This window comes from Phyllobates terribilis, unplaced genomic scaffold (genome assembly GCF_046119375.1).
Source record: "Phyllobates terribilis strain yellow unplaced genomic scaffold, ASM4611937v1 Scaffold_9__5_contigs__length_417890890, whole genome shotgun sequence".
Lineage (NCBI taxonomy): Eukaryota > Metazoa > Chordata > Amphibia > Anura > Dendrobatidae > Phyllobates > Phyllobates terribilis.
The window spans coordinates 160,348,965-160,363,991 of NW_027362769.1; the positions used below are offsets into that span (position 1 = coordinate 160,348,965).

Below are 15,027 nucleotides of genomic sequence, written 5' to 3' on the forward strand. Positions count from 1 at the left end.
TAGAGCACTCATGTGAAATACAAAAGAGCAAATGATAAGCAATAATTTAAAATAAAAAACAATGGGAGGGAAAATGGAAAAGCCTAACGCTTGCTTTGTCACTGGTACTGGCAACCTTTACATTAATTTAGTATGGAAACATATTATGACTCGCCTGTGGTAAATCACAAAAGAGAGTCACATATGATTAATTGTCGGTGCCCATGTGACATGAATTAGCCAATGAATGATGACTGCAGTGTTTTAAAAAGCCACATAGTAGGCCTTGATTCTTTGTCACAATGGTTTAGACAAAGAAGCTGCCTGAGGATATTAGAACTGCTGTTATTGGCAAACACAAGACTTACAAAGGGTATAAGGCCATCTCCAAAGACCTTGGTATCCCATTTTCAACAGTACACAATGTTATTAAGAGGTTTGCCAATCATGGAACCATCAAGAACCTCCCTGGACGTGGGGGAAAGAGGAAAATTGACAAGAGATGTCTTCGAAGGTTGGTGCGAATGATGGAAAAAACGCCACCTCAAACATCCAAAGACCTAAAGGCCCACCTGGAAGAGTCTGGGGTCATGGTTTCAACAAATACCATACACCAAACACTAAACCAAGCAGAGCTTTATGGGCGAGGGCCAAGGAAGAAACCATTGCTGAAGAAAAGACACAAAAAAGGAATGACTGATCTTTGCCAAAGAGTACCTTGACAAACCACAATCCTTCTGGGAAAATGTTCTGTGGACAGATGAAACAAAAATAGAGCTTTTTGGCAATGCAAAGCAACAGTTTGTTTACAGATGGTACAATGAAGCTTTTAAGGAAAAGAACACCTTACCAACAGTTAAGCATGGTTAAGCATTAGTGTTGAGCGAGCACTAAAATGCTCGGGTGCTCGAAGCTCAGGCCGAGCAACGAGCCCAATGTCAGTCTATGGGAGACTCGAGCATTTTTGCGGTGGCACCCCCGGCAGTCTTTTAAAAGCCTAACAAGTGCCCAAAACGATAGTGACAGTGCTCAAATGACAAGGGGACAGCATGGGGATCGCCCCAGGTAGCATTTCTGACCCCCAGGTCACTACTGTCAACAACGTGGTCAGAGGTATTAAGCCACTTTTAAGGGCTCACAATAAAATGTTCAAAAACGAAAGTGAAACTTTTTTCCTGTGAAATATGTTAAGGAACATCCTTTCCAGGGAAAAGACTTGTGTATAAGTTAAAATAAATGACCAAAAACAAAAATACTCCTCCACACCTTCGGCTATGTTCACAAGTAGCATTTTTTATGCGTTTTTGCACTTTTGTATTGCTTTCAACTATGACAAATGCATTCACCGTGAAATGTCATTTTAACATTTTACAACCTTATCTGGCCATGTGCTGTGTGACACATGCATAAAGTGCTGAAAAGACAAGGGAACAGCATGGGGAAGACCCCTGGAAGCATCTCTGACTCCCAGGTCACTGTCTAAAAGTGTGCCCATCATAAGTGATCCTTACCACATCAGAAGATGCAGACTTGCAACTATCCCCATGCAAGTTCTAGTCCCAGGGCAGCGTTCAATTGTACCTCCCCCATTCCTTGCAATACAAGCTCAAGTATGCAGCTTGCCACCCACCCACCCCCAGGCTGCAATACCATACTGCTTGCTAGCTTGCACTTTAAATTGGGCCTTTTAGGCATGTGGAGGCGGAATCTGGCCACCACGCCATGGCTGTGTCGGCGGCCTGGTATCCATACTCAGTCCCCAGCCGCCTGGTGGCCGGGTGTCCCCGCTTGCTCCCCAGCCTCCAGGGGGTGGCCGGGTGTCCATACTCGGTCCCCAGCCACCCCTATTTGTCCCGGTAACCTTTCCCCCACTTATCTTAGCCTGGCCTGCTTTAGGGCAGCATTGGCCGAGCCCACCGGACTATCAGACTCCTCCGGTGGGCCCTGGCTTCTCTATCAGGGGAGTTGAGAGTGCCAAGGTGAGGAGCATGATGAGGATGATAGAAGTTAGCATCTGCTTTGTTTTGTTGTAATGCAAGCGCATGTATGTAGTAGCGGCTAGGCCTGAGGTGGTCAGTGTTTTGGCGCATATCCTACCTCCTCCGAGGATTGCTGGATGTTTTCCTGCTACTATCCAAGTTCTATGACTCCCGTTAAAACAAAGCTTCAGGTGATAAATGATGGATGAGGTAGTGGCAAAGGAGAAAGAGCAGGAGGAACAGGGACCATTCACATCAATATCAGGCCAGTCAACCAGATATGTCTTGTAGGATATGTTTCTGTAACAAAAGGAGCGGTTCGGCTACACAGTTATAGGGCATACAGTGAGTGCAATGCCTACCAAAAATTTCGAGCCACTCCAATGCCCCTTGGAAATGACATGGAGGTCAGAGGGCGTTAACTAAACCTTTTTTTCCATTTATAGCAACTGGGTCTCCCGTGCACTGTTGGCCTAAGCAGTGAATGGAAGGCTTTCCAAAAATTATGAGGAACTGCAATGCCCCTTACAAGAGCCATATGTGGCACCCCAGGGGTCTGGTCACCACAGTAATAGAGATATTACGTCAGAGAGCAAGTGGGAGGTTTCCTGGTCAGGATCCCTTAAACATGCAACATCCTCCTGCCCCAATCCTGGGAGGGGAGAATTCTGCCCTTATAAACTGGATCTGGGGCGGGGTTGAGTGAGTGAGAGAACAGTCAGAGTCAGAGTGAGAGCAAGGGAAAGTAACAGCAAGGAGCTCTGTAGGAGCTAGGAGCTAAAGACCAGGGGCTGGAAGCTGAGCAGAGCTCGCCCTGGCAGAAGACAATAGGAACCGGACACAGGAGTCCGAAGCTGTGAGGACTTATATATCCAGCAGCAGAAACCAGCCGGCAGGGGATTTCAGGTCCTCTGGCCATAGAAGCCCGGAGGCTCAGTCACAAGCAAGGGACCAGCACCGCCGTCGTGGAGCGGAGGCTAACAGAAGGCCCCAAGTCACCAGCCATACGGGTGAGCACTACACGGTACACTCAGGGACGTGGGCTACTTCTACCCGCTTACAGCAAGGTAGCCAGGAAGAGTGCAGACAGACGGGGAGGCCTACAATTCCACCTGGCCAGGGGAACTCCTGCTTGCTCACAGACTGACCAGGCCTCTTATGCTAGCCAGTACTCCCGGGAGGGTCTACCTTATAATCATCAGTAAAGACTAGAGATGAGCGTTGTTCTACTCGAACTGTTCGCCAATCTCAAATTCGAGCTGTTTTGGGCGGTGTTCGAGCCGGTCGGCGAACACGAACAATTTGAGAAAAATTCGGCTGTTCGAGGTTATGTTCGATAACTGTTCATGCACCAAAATCATAACTGGATTTTTTCTCAGTAATGATGAAAATTAATGTTAATACGCAGTTTGAGTGTACAGCGGGGCGGGGGGAGGGGCAGGGGATGGATCTCTGCAGGAACAATGAAGATCTCCATTTTTTTTTCTCTTTCCCGCATTTGCAGTGGGGAGGTGCAATCTGTCAGCCTATCAGCAGCGCACACACGGAGCGAAGTGCTTTTTTTCACACAAGCAAGGGCATGTGTGATTGGCAGTGTATGTCACATGTCCTTGCCCTATAAGACCAAGCCATTTTCCCCGTCGCCACCATTTTCTCACTGCTGCAGCTGCGTGTTAGACGGCACCGCTGTTGCTGTGTGCGCTATACCTTGTTAATTTCAAGCCAATTTTCGCACAAATATACAGATAGCTTGGGAGTAGGGAATAGTTGTGATTGCAGTCCTTTTAAGGACTAGGTTACAGCATTTCCTACGACTTTTATCAAGCAGGTCTGTGCTCTTAAATAGATAGATTGTGGGAGTAAAGACTAATTGTAATTGGAGTCCTTTTCAGGACTAGGTTACATCAGTTCCTATCAGTTTTTGCCAGGCAGGTCTGTGCCAGTGCTGTGCAAGTTTTTTTCACAGCATTTGGCTGAATCTAGCAAAGCTAATCCTTTTTGGCCTATTGCAGAGTGTGTTAGTCAGTGGAGTAGCCTATCTGTGTTGCAAGATATACCACCTGTGTATAGAATACCAATTTTTTTACTGCACCCAGTGAAGTAAAATCTTTTGGGCATAGCATCATTCTATTAGTCCATCTATACTGACCTCCATCAGGTTGCAAATTAAAAATATTTTTTTTCTGCATCTAGCTCTGAAAAAATATTTGGGCTTCTAGCAGTGTGTGGGACTTGGTCTATTAGTCCATCTATACTGACCTCCATCAAGTTGCAAATTAAAAATAATTTTTTTCTTCATTTATCTCTGAAAAAATATTTGGGCTTCTAGCAGCGTGTGGGACTTGTTCTATTAGTCCATCTATACTGACCTCCATCAGGTTGCAAATTAAAAATATTTTTTTTCTGCATCTAGCTCTGAAAAAATATTTGGGCTTCTAGCAGTGTGTGGGACTTGGTCTATTAGTCCATCTATACTGACCTCCATCAGGTTGCAAATTAAAAATATTTTTTTTCTGCATCTAGCTCTGAAAAAATATTTGGGCTTCTAGCAGTGTGTGGGACTTGGTCTATTAGTCCATCTATACTGACCTCCATCAGGTTGCAAATTGAATAAAAAAAATTTCTGCATCTAGCTCTGAAAAAATATTTGGGCTTCTAGCGGTGTGTGGGACTTGGTCTATTAGTCCATCTATACTGACCTCCATCAGGTTGCAAATTAAAAATAATTTTTTTCTGCATCTAGCTCTGAAAAAATATTTGGGCTTCTAGCAGTGTGTGGGACTTGGTCTATTAGTCCATCTATACTGACCTCCATCAGGTTGCAAATTAAAAATAATTTTTTTCTTCATTTATCTCTGAAAAAATATTTGGGCTTCTAGCAGCGTGTGGGACTTGTTCTATTAGTCCATCTATACTGACCTCCATCAGGTTGCAAATTAAAAATAATTTTTTTCTGCATCTAGCTCTGAAAAAATATTTGGGCTTCTAGCAGTGTGTGGGACTTGGTCTATTAGTCCATCTATACTGACCTCCATCAGGTTGCAAATTAAAAATAATTTTTTTCTTCATTTATCTCTGAAAAAATATTTGGGCTTCTAGCAGCGTGTGGGACTTGTTCTATTAGTCCATCTATACTGACCTCCATCAGGTTGCAAATTAAAAATAATTTTTTTCTGCATCTAGCTCTGAAAAAATATTTGGGCTTCTAGCAGTGTGTGGGACTTGGTCTATTAGTCCATCTATACTGACCTCCATCAGGTTGCAAATTAAAAATAATTTTTTTCTTCATTTAGCTCTGAAAAAATATTTGGGCTTCTAGCAGTGTGTGGGACTTGTTCTATTAGTCCTTCTATACTGACCTCCAGCAGGTTGCAAATTGAATATAATTTTTTTCTGCATCTAGCTCTGAAAAAATATTTGGGCTTCTAGCGGTGTGTGGGACTTGGTCTATTAGTCCATCTATACTGACCTCCATCAGGTTGCAAATTAAAAATAATTTTTTTCTGCATCTAACCCAGCCAATAGTTTTGGCCTAATACCACAGTTTGGCCACTCAGCTCTGCTCGGTTACCATCCATTGTTTTTTTGTGCAAACAACTCCAGAGTTGTGAATTAGTTAACCACCAAAATGAGTGGAAAAAGGCCTGCTGCTGGTGGAAAGGGGAATAGGCGTGTTGGGAAGGGGAAAAAAGGTTGTGTCCGTGGGGTAGGTGCAGAAGAAAGACCATCTTCCAGCCAAACTAAAATGTCTACTTCTTTTAGCGGACAATGTGATAAGATCCCTTTCTTACGGCCACGCCAATTGCTACAAATTCCAGATGAGGCACAAAAACAGCAGGTGCTTCAACGGATATCAAGTGCTCCTTTAAGTGGGCTCTCCTCCACATCAACTTCAACATCACAAATACTCCAGTCCTCAAAGGTGTCACCCAAATCGCACTTGCTTCCTCACAGCTCCCAAATCTCCAGCTGCCCGTCTGAGTATGAGGTAGAACAGATGGTTGAGTCTGCAGAGCTGTTTACTCATACTATAGCCTGGGAATCAGAGGTCGACTCCAGCGCTTCTGTGAATCCAGACGAGGAAATGATCTGCACTGATGCCCAGAATCTTTATGAGTCGGATCCAGGACCAGACGCAGAAGGTTCTGACCATAATGTAGACCCTCATTCCCAAACTGTAACTCCTGTTGGTGGAGACAATGAGGAAGACGATGATAAGACTCAAATACCTGATTGGAGCGACAACTTTAGTTTTTTGTCAGGGCAGGAACAGGTTGGCTCTGAGGACGACGGGTGTGATAACGCACAGGGTGATGATGATGAGGTCGGAGATCCCACTTACTGTCAACCCACAGTCAGCCAAGAGATGAGGTCAACAGAGGAGGTAGAGGAAGATGCTAGTGACGACGAGGTCAGGTTGCGCCTTCCTGGACAGAGACGTAGTACTGGAAGCACGTCAACAACTGCATCCTCAAACACAACTCTGCCTCTCACCACAAGTCGTGGTGGCTCTTCAGGTCGCATGGGTGCTAAGCCTTGCATAGCCTGGGCATTTTTTCAGATCGATAAAGATGACCCAACTCGTGTTATCTGTAACATTTGTCAGCAAAAGCTAAGTAGAGGCCAAAAAATACATAGTTTGAGTACTTCATGCATGAACCGGCACATGGACATGAAGCATAAGTTGCAGTGGGAAGCTCAGTGTGCTACAATGCGGCCTAGCCGGCCGGGCCAACCACCGTCTGCCATATCTTGTGCATCCGCGGCCTCTTCATCCTCTGTGACTGGGGGGACAGCAGTCACACCTGTTTTGGGGCGCAGACCTGCCACCTCTTTACCCGCAACAGCCAGCGTGATTGGCAGGTCATCATTTTCTTTGGAGGTGGTAACACCAGCTGGTCTTGAGCGCTGTCCGACATCGATAGCACCACTTTTGGATCAAGGCAACCTAACATGTCCGCCTGCATCTTCCTCACAGACCGGCAGTTTGCCGGGGACACCCTTATCAACCCCGTCTAAGCACAATCGCCAGCCCTCGGTCCCTCAGATGTGGACAAGTAAAAGACCATTTCCTCCTAGCCATGAGAAAGCTAAGAGGTTGAATTTCACCATCTGCAAGCTCTTGGCTACAGAAATGCTGCCTTTCCGCCTGGTGGACACAGAGGATTTTCGAGACCTTATGTCCGTCGCAGTGCCCCAGTACCAGATGCCCAGTCGGCACTACTTCTCAAAGAAAGGTGTGCCTGCGCTCCACCAGCATGTCGCACACAACATCACCGCTTCTTTGAGAAACTCTGTGTGTGACAGGGTGCATTTCACCACAGACACTTGGACGAGTAGGCATGGACAGGGGCGTTACATGTCGCTGACTGGGCACTGGGTAACTATGGTGACAGCAGGACAAGGGCTGCTGTCCAAGTCTTGCCGTCCCCACGAGTTGTGCGTCAATCCTCTTTATGTCAAAGTTCCTCCACTGCTTCTGCCTCCTCAACCTCCTCTCGGTCTTCCACCTGCACCCAAAGCCTGTCTGGTCATGCCACAAGCTTTCTAACTGCGCAGAAGGGATCCTGCACACCTCCTTACTATGCTGGCAGTAGGGCTCAACGTCATCAGGCGGTTTTTACATTGAAATGTCTGGGAAATGTGAGTCACACAGCTGAGGAGTTGTGGTCAGCTCTGGAGAACCAATTTCATGAATGGTTGTCTCCACTGGACCTGAAACCAGGGAAGGCCGTGTGCGACAATGCTGCAAACCTGGGTGCGGCCCTTCGCCGGGGCAATGTCACACATGTGCCTTGTATGGCTCACGTGTTGAACCTGGTTGTCCAGCAATTTTTAGCCCACTATCCCAGACTAGATGGCCTTCTGCAGAGGGCACGGTCGCTGTGTGCTCACTTCCGCCGTTCGCATCCCGCAGCTCAGCGACTTACATCTCTACAGAAGTCGTTGGGCCTGCCACTTCACCGGCTAAAATGCGATGTGCCTACCCGGTGGAATTCAACTCTGCACATGTTGCAGCGACTGTGGCAGCACCGACAAGCCCTGGTGCAATACGTTCTGACGTATAGCCTGGGCCAACGAGATTCAGAGGTGGGGCAAATCACGCTGGAGGAGTGGTCTCAGATCAGGGACCTATGCACCCTTCTGCACAGTTTTGAAATGGCGACGAAGATGTTTAGTGCTGACGATGCCATTATCAGCATGACTATTCCGGTGATTTACATGCTGGAGCACATGTTAAACAGAATTCGGAGTCAGGTGGTGGCACAAGAGGAGGTGGAGGAAGTAGAGGAGGAGGAGTTGTATGCGGAAGGGCTAACATCTGCAAGGTCCAGACGGTCGGCAGCACCAAGGCGGCAGGCATGTGAGGGTGGGGGAGATGATTTTACCAGGGCGCATGGTAGCAGCCAAACTAGTGAGGAAGGTGCAGGAGCCCAGGAAGAAGTGGAGGACGAACTGATGGAAGACTCATCAGATGAGGGAGACCTTGATCACATTTCTGTTGTGCGAGGTTGGGGGGAGAGGACAGAGGAAGGAAGCATGATTGTTACCTCGCCACCAACACAACAGGGACTTGGTGCTCCTGGATGCGCAACACACATGAGTGCCTTCTTGCTGCACTACCTGCAACATGACCCTCGAATTGTGAGAATTAGAAATAATCCTGACTACTGGGTTGCCACACTGTTAGATCCCCGGTACAAAAGTAAATTTGCAGAAATTATTCCTGCCATAGAAAGGGATGCACGCATGCAGGAGTATCAGCAGAGACTGTTGCAGAATCTTACATGTGCTTTTCCACAAAATACCAGTGGTGCACGTAGTGAATCTCACAGTTCCAACTTGCCAACCGTGGGACCGTCAAGTGTTCAGCACTCAAACCGTAACAGAACCACAGTATCTGCTAGTAACATCAATTTTGCGGAATCATTTCACCACTTTTTTAGCCCATCCTTTGCAAGGCCACAGGAGACAAGAAGTCTGACACATAGTCAACGCCTAGAGACGATGGTACAGGAGTATCTCCAAGTAAACATTGAAGCCACGACTGTGTCACTGGACCCTTGCTCTTTTTGGGCTTCCAATCTGGATAAATGGCCGGAGCTAGCCACTTACGCCTTGGAGATCTTGTCATGCCCCGCAGCCAGCGTTCTGTCTGAACGTGTGTTCAGCGCTGCTGGTGGTGTGCTGACAGATAAGCGCACTCGGCTCTCCACTGATAATGTAGACAGACTCACGTTCATAAAGATGAACAAATCATGGATCCGAAACGACTTTTCTACCCCTGTGTCATCCTGAGGAGAGTAAAAGCTTGATGATTGGTTAAAATCACCCTACCAACCGTTTTAAGCTTTCAAATTACTAATCATGTTTATCTGTATCTTGACTGGAAAATAATTTGGGCTTTGTAGCAGTGTGTAGCACTGATCCTATTAGGCCATCTATAATAAGCTTCACCAGATTTAAAATTAAAAATAATTTTTAGCTGCATCTAGCCCGGAAAATAATTTTGGGGCTCCGAGATGCGCAAGACACATAAGTGCCTTCTTGCTGCTCTACCTGCAGCATGACCCTCATATTGTCAGAATTCGAAGTAATCATGACTACTGGGTTGCCACACTCTTAGATCCCCCAAACTTTTCGATCAACCTTTTCATTTTAATAAAGACCAAAAAAATGGTCATTTTTGAAATTATAAGCATTAGCAGGCTGTTAGAAACTGAAATCAAACAGTTTTCAACTCAAAACTTTATTCTAGGTGATGTTACATTTTCACATAGGACCCCTTGTTCGAAAGGAGCTTCTGAACTCTCTCGTCCATTGAATTTGTCAGGTTTTGGATGGTTTCTGCTTCAATTGTTTTGCATGAGGACAGAATACCCTCCCAGAGCTGTTGCTTAGATGTGAACTGCCTCCCGCCATCATAGACACTCCTTTTAATGATGCTCCAAAGGTTCTGAATGGGGTAGAGGTCAGGGGAGCATGGGGGTCACACCATAAGTTTGTCCCCTTTTATGCCCATATCAGCCAGAGATGCAGATGTTTTATGTGCAGCATGAGATGGTGCATTATCATGCAGAAAAATGATCTTGCTGTGAAATACACGGTTCTTCTTCTTGAACCATGGCAGGAAGTGCTGTTTGAGAAAATCCACATACATTATGGAGTTCATCTTTAGCGCCTTCAGGGATCCTAAAGGGGCCGACAATCTCTCTCCCCATGATTCCAGCCCAAAACATTACTCCACCTCCTCCTTGTTGGCGCTGTAGCCGTGTTTGCGTGGGGTGTCCATCAACCAGCCATCCTCCACTCCATTCATCTGGACCATCGAGCGCTGCACGGGACTCATCCGTGAACAAAACAGTTTTGAAATCAGTCTTCATGTAATGTTTGGCCCACTGGAGCCGTTTCTGCTTGTGTGAAGTGGATAGAGGAGGTCGACAGGATGGCGTATGCACAGCTGCAAACCTCTGAAGGACCCTGCATCTTGTTGTTCGGGGGACGTTGGAGGCACAAGCAGCTTCAAAAACTTGTCTGCTGCTATGACAAGGCTTTTTTGCCGCTGCTCTTTCAACATGACGTAATTGCCTGTAGGAAAGAGTCCTCAATTTGCCCTTATCAGCACGCACACGTGTGTACTGTGAATCAGCTACATACTTCTTGATTGCCAAGACACTTCATCCTGATCATCGCACAATGTTGATTGTAGTCATGCCTTGAACTAAACACTCCACAATTTGTTGCTTCTCAGCAGCCGACACATCCTTTTTCTTTCCCATTTTGGCAGAAAATGTAGGCTGCTTAATAATGTGAGAGAGCCTTCTTAAGTAGTCTTGCCTTTCATTGGACACACCTGCCAAACTAATTAGCACAGGTGTCTGCAATTGCTTACAGTGATATAAAGAGCCCTGACACACATCACCATCAATGAGTTTAACTGACAAACAAACAAATTCTTCCCTTATCACTCCTAAACACTTTTTGCATAATAATTTGGAACGCGGTGTACATGTGCTTTTCCACAAAACACCAGTGGTTCACGTAGTGAATCTTACAGTTCTAACTTGCCAACCGTGGTCTGTATGGAATTGTTCAATAAAGGGCCCAAAATTAAGATAACATAGATGGGAGAGGTCTCTATGAATAGGAATTCCTAAGTATTTGATACCCTGTGAGGGCCAGGCAAAGGGAAAGTTGGACTGGATGGAATCCTATATGGATTTAGGGAGGGAGACATCGAGGGCCTCAGACTTCGCTGCATTGATTTTAAAATTTTACCATGTAACAAAGTGATCTATTTCAGCCATAACAGCAGGGATGGATATATGTGATTGAGTGATATATACTAGGACATCATCAGCAAATAGAGAGCACTTGTACTCGGTGCCTCCCACCTCAATCCACCTAATATTGGGGTTATGGCGAATTGATGAGAGCAGGTGCTCCGTCACTAGGATGTATAAGAGAGGGGACAGAGGACATCCCTGCCTTGTCCCATTGGTGATTGTGAAAGGTGATGAAAATGTTCTGACGCACCCCCTGGGCCTTGGGACACCCGGAGCCGGACCCTTTTTGGTGGATGCTGGTGGTTGTAGTCTTCGTGGCGGCGATCCGGTTCCGTGGCTCAGGGCGGTCAAACCAGTGGCGGAACTATTTATGTGGTTTTGATGTTTAAATGTCCAACTACGCCACCCGTGGATTGCGGTCAGAGTGAACCGCCGCTACAGGGCAGACCGCTAAGGCTGGTGTTGTGGGTGCAGCAGAGCGTAGCATAACTCCCCACGGGAGGAGTATAGCCTCAGGGCAGTGTATGCGGAGGATGGGGGTGATGGTGCAGGGCAGCAGCAGTAACGACACGGAGTCAGTGATGCAGTTCAGGGCCTTTACTCACAGTTCTTATTATCCAGACCACGTCTGCAGGTAACGGCTGCCCACGTCGTACTGTGCTCACCAGGTGAGGGGCTCAGACAACTCCCAGATAACTTTGGAGCGCTTCACAGGACCCCCTTTGTGTGTCCTTTGTCTGGCCTTTCTTACCAATACTTCTGTCCGGCTGCCTCGGGCCTCCTCTTGGTAAACTTGGCGCCAGTTTCCCTGACCCTATGTGGTGCCTTCCTAGCGGGTGGAGCAAGGGGCTGCGCCACATAAAATGTCAGAGCCTCCGGTTTCTAGCTGAGGGTCGTTTCCTGCCTCCACTAGTTCGGGGACCGGTCTCCCCCTTTGGCCTGACCCCTCCACGCAGGTGGATTCGGGCGTGCGGTGGCGACTCGCCCGTCCGCACCCCTGGGATCCCTTCATTCCTCGTTCCTGGAGCCTTCTCCGCTCCTCTTCCTTCCTTCTCCCTCTTGCAGGCCTGGGCCTCTGTTACTAGGCCCGCCTCCGGAGCAGAGCTCATGCAGAGCCCCTGCTCCCTGCCACTTCTGCTCAGACTTCTCTGCACTGAACTAAGATGGTGCCCACCTTTTATACTCCCTTCTCAATGCACCCAGGAACTGCTTCCTCCCTGCTCCTGCACTGCAGGGTTCCCCTTCCTCAGTGTTCCCTCCCCCCACTCCAGCCAGGGACAGGGACTGTCGTGCCCATCTCAGGGGCATATTGGTCGCCCTGCCCCACGGCAATGTGGTGTAATGCATGCAGGTGTCGGGTCCTGATCCACACTCCATCCTTATCTGAGAGTGAGATATCACATCTCTGGGTGAGGTGCAATACGTCTGTAGCAACCGAGCCCTCGGTGCTACAGTTCCATTTATCTTCAGCCTAGTTGACGTATTGTGATACAGGGCCGTGATTTTGGCTATAAAAGGGTCCCCTAGACCCCTACCCCAAGCTTTTTAAGAGAATCATATATGGCGTGCCAGGAGACTCTATGGAATGCTTTCTCAGCATCCAACGAGAGTATCTACTTACAAATTTTTAACTGCATCTAGCCCAGGAAATACTTTGTGCCTAGTAGCAGTGTCTGCTAGTCAGCGGATTATCCCGGCTGTTAAGCAAGCTACACCACCTGTAGTTTGGACACTTAATTTTTTCAAAGGAAATGCTTCGGGACCACGGGATACTCAGTGAAGAGCATCAGGAGGCACCCCAAGGCATAGGGGCTGGGACTGGCACTAGGATGCCTTGCGGTGGACAGCCGAGCTCGATCCTTATAAAAGCTTTTTAACTGCAGCAGCTTTAGTGGACGCTACTGGAGCTGGAATTACGCGGCTGCTGGCATGAGACTTGCCCTCCAATAGATCCTTGTAAATGGATTTAAAGTGTATTCTTTCAAATTAGAGGGACAATTTAAATTAAAAAGCTTAGAGCTGCCTCCACCACAGGGGGGCTCTCTCGACCCACCAGCGGACAGGCACCAGTATTGGGAGAGGGGGGCTGGCCGTCAGGGTTCACCGCGGCTCTGGCACAAACCCGGCGACACGGAGGTGGCACGGGCAGGAGCGGACTGGCCGTCTCGGCTTCTCACTTTTTGGATTTTAGAAGGGCATGACATGCCTATATCTGTGTCTCCCCCTCCTTTTACTCCTCCACCTCTTTTCTTTTCGCATGACTATATGTACTTGTCACTTTTCCATGTGTTAGTTGTGTCTTCTGAGCAGTTTGTCAGCTTTTGGACACCTTTGAAGGTGTTTTCTATGTGTTTCTATGTGTTTTTGTTTGCCTGCCATTGGTTTTAACGGTGTTCGAAGGTGTTCGACGAACCGAACCGAACTCGAACACTACGGGGGTGGCTCAACACTAGTAAAGACCCTGAACTGCACTGCAAAGACTCTGAGTCATTCCTGCTGCACTCGTGCACCATCACCCCCATCATCCACACTCACTGCCCTGAGGCTATACTCCTCCCGAGGGGAGTTATCCCATTCTATGCTGCGCACACAACACCAGCCTCAGCGGTCTGCCTCGCAGCGGTGGTACTCCCTGACCGCAATCCACGGGTGGCGCAGTCGGACAATTAACCTCAAAACCTAAGAAAGACTGCCACTGGTTTGACCATCCTGAGCCATGGGACCGGGTCACCGCCACGGAGACTACAGACCCCAGAGACCCAGCACCGGGTATCCCACACACGTGTACACACGGCCCAGGGGGCGCGTCACATGCAGTACAGCATATTACAAACATAAGTCCCATTATTGGGGAGTGGGTGTCCCATGGTATTTGCTTATGCTTTCCAAGCAAAAGTTGCCAAAAATTAGGACGGAGGAACTTGCAATGCCCCTTACAAGAGCCATGCAGTACAGCATATTACAAACATAAGTCCCATTATTGGGGAGAGGGTGTCCCATAGTATTTGCTTATGCTTACCCAGCAAAAGCTGCCAAAAATTAGGACGGAGCAACTTGCAATGCCCCTTACAAGAGCCATGCAGTACAGCATATTACAAACATAAGTCCCATTATTGGGGAGTGGGTGTCCCATAGTATTTACTTATGCTTTCCAAGCAAAAGCTGCCAAAAATTAGGACGGAGCAACTTGCAATGCCTCTTACAAGAGCCATGCAGTACAGCATATTACAAACATAAGTCCCATTATTGGGGAGTGGGTGTCCCATAGTATTTGCTTATGCTTTCCCAGCAAAAGCTGCCAAAAATTAGGACGGAGCAACTGGCAATGCCCCTTACAAGAGCCATCCAGTACAGCATATTACAAACATAAGTCCCATTATTGGGGAGTGGGTGTCCCATAGTATTTGCTTATGCTTTCCCAGCAAAAGCTGGCAAAAATTAGGACGGAGTGTAACATACCTGGCGGCGTCCTTGCATGGTGGTCCATCTCCCACTGTGCAAGAGCGCGCACTTGATCTCCAGTCCAGAATGTCTCTCTGGCTTCCCTCCATGCTGTCTGTTTGTGTCTGTTTCTGCTGCTTAAGGGCGGCGCCCGATCACTTCCTGCTTTTTGTACCTGCTGTGGGTCACACCCCTTGTGCGTCCTCAGCCTATTGCTGTCTGTCACCTGGTATATAGCTCAGCTGCTCCCATCTATTCCTGCCTGAGCATAGTGTTTCATTCAGTGTGTGCTTGCACTCTGAAGGTGCCAGGTCCCGTTCTGTGTTCTCTTGTCTGCCTAT

At 47.7% G+C, this 15,027-nt stretch overlaps 1 protein-coding gene across 5 annotated transcripts in view; it reads left to right on the plus strand.

The window, feature by feature from the left end:
• The window catches only part of LRP1B (LDL receptor related protein 1B), a 2,071,868-nt gene that overhangs the window by 1,511,130 nt on the left and 545,711 nt on the right, over positions 1–15,027 (plus strand). The window lies entirely within an intron of this gene.